The sequence below is a fragment of the Pteropus vampyrus genome, unplaced genomic scaffold (genome assembly GCF_000151845.1).
Source record: "Pteropus vampyrus isolate Shadow unplaced genomic scaffold, Pvam_2.0 Scaffold1, whole genome shotgun sequence".
NCBI lineage: Eukaryota > Metazoa > Chordata > Mammalia > Chiroptera > Pteropodidae > Pteropus > Pteropus vampyrus.
In genome coordinates, this window is record NW_011888782.1 from 33005057 (window position 1) to 33007246 (window position 2190).

General features: G+C 40.1%; 1 long non-coding RNA gene across 2 annotated transcripts in view; it reads left to right on the forward strand.

Moving 5' to 3' along the window:
- Nucleotides 1-55: 55 nt before the first annotated feature.
- Nucleotides 56-2190, forward strand: part of LOC111734104 — a 43851-nt gene continuing 41716 nt past the window's right edge. Inside the window, exons 1-2 of one of the 2 annotated variants that reach the window (XR_002778321.1) lie at nucleotides 56-1536; nucleotides 1930-1964. This is a non-coding gene — a long non-coding RNA (uncharacterized LOC111734104). Of the gene's footprint in view, nucleotides 1965-2190 lie in introns of both variants that reach the window. The other variant, XR_002778312.1, reaches the window with a different exon arrangement.

Sequence of the window (2190 nt, forward strand, 5' to 3'; positions counted from 1 at the left end):
CATTTCAGACACAAACTACGTACAGTAGTATGTGAGCCAAAAAAAAAGGCTGAGAGAGACTCCAGGAGGGCCTGAAGAAATAATACCTCCTTCTTTAATCTTGAAGAGTGCAGCCAGGTTCTTGAGGAGGGCTGCCCAGAGGTCTGGATCAGATCACTCAGACGTCTGGGATTAGAATGATGATGATAGCAGTATCGTGGGGCAAAACTTCAGACAGCTCCCTAAAATGCCCCTGAGCAAGAAACTTAACTTCTTAGTGCCTCAGTTTCCAATATCTGAATTTGTTGAGAGTAGTGAAAATGTTATACATATTAGCTATGTAAAATGATATAATAATGCTAGATTATTATTAAACAATACTTATAGCTAGCATTTATTAAAGCCTTACTATGACTGAGCCACTGTGTTAAAGTTTTCTAAACATTACCTCATTTAATCCTTACAACAACTCGATGAGATCAGTGGTATTCTTTTTCTGGTTTTACATATGAAAGAACTGTAATTTAGAAAAGCTTAATGACAGGAACAAGTTTATAACCTTAAGTGGTTGACTCGGGTCTCAAATTGATACTTTACTCTACGTCACTGAGGACAGCCAACCATGGCTCACACTGCTCTGGTCCTGGGATGAATCTGGACATCATTTGTTTGACAATCTGTGCCTTTGGCCCCTCGTTCTATCTTTCGGCAGTGCCCCTTTCAGGTTAACATGGAAGCACCTATTTAAAAAAGAAGTTGAGAAGTTGGGCATGTTTTCCAGGTAAATAAACTGGTCTTAGCACCTCCGGATTGATTCTGAAACAGGTATTACCCAGAGCAGTGGTGCCTGCAGTTAGGTATCCGACCAGCAGCATTAGTATCACCAGGGAATTTGTGAGAAATGCAAATGCTCTGGCTCCATCCCAATAGACTGAATCAGAAACTCTGAGGGGGTCACTCGGCCCTCTTAACCAACCCTGGAGCTGATTCTGATGCAGCTGAAGTTCAAGAACCATAAGCCTCTGGGGTAGATAAAGGAGAGAGTTAAATCAGGAATCAAGGTCTATGATTCTTAACAGCTGCTAGTGACTCATTCCCCCAGTCATTCCCTTCTGGGTTCCTGTCCTTTTTAGGATGAAGGATTTGCTCAAGTCCCATCTTGTGTGATAAATTTCATCAACAGTGTCGTTCCTTTCTGAATCAATGTGCATAAGGAGACTTTGAGCTTTATCCACTCCCACGTGTATGCAGAGCCCACTTCTGTTTTTGGAACCACTGGCTCGTTTTCTAGTCTGGATGACTAGCTTCAAGTTACCCTACATGCCAGAAGAGAAAAATAAGGTTTAATAAAACTGTGGTTCTAGATTGAATTGAACACTTACAGAATTGAGGTTAGCTCTCTAGATGTGCTCAGTTTTAAAGGTTCTGAACGGAGCTATGCATGAGTCACAGGGCACCCTGTCCCCCTTTCTTCTCTCCCCAACACCTAAAATTCATGACAGAGGGTGAAGCAACTAAAGCCGAAAATGGGGAAAATCATTGCTTTAGTTTTTTAAGGTAAGCTCTGACTTAAGCTTTGTCTGCCTCTCAGGCTCACTAGTCCCACGTGTCACTCAGTGGAAAACAGACTGAATGCACATTTTTTTTCTAGTTCCTTCTCCAGAGACCAGTATAAAATGGGTCCCCTGTCTAACACAAATCTGCCTTTTAATAACCCTGTAAACATAATTTTCAATAAAATCTACTCCAGGTTTGCTAGTTTGTTAGGAAAACCTTTCTTGTTTTCTGAGATGCTGCTTTTCCTAATAAAAAAAAGTGGGAATTTTTTTCAACTTTGCCAGAAAATGGAAACCATAGTTATTGATGTGAGCTATATTTACTGTCTTTGCAGTAGAAGGACATTTTCTCTTACCTTAATAAAGATTCACTAACATTAAGTTCTGATTTCAGGGGTCTCTGGAGTACATCTTGCATCTCCAAATAAGGTAAAATAATTAAAAAAAATGTAAACTTGGTTTCTATTGCTGGAAACTGTTTTTGAGTTTCGAAAGAACTTTGCTCAGCACTTTGTGTTGCTATCTGGTCTTATTTTAATTTACTGCAGACATACTGAAAGAATATCAGTCTTGAGCATGGGTGAGCAACATGAAAATGAAGGCAAAATGTGCTATGGATGTTAAACTCTGACCTAGTGGAAGGGGAGACTCTGCC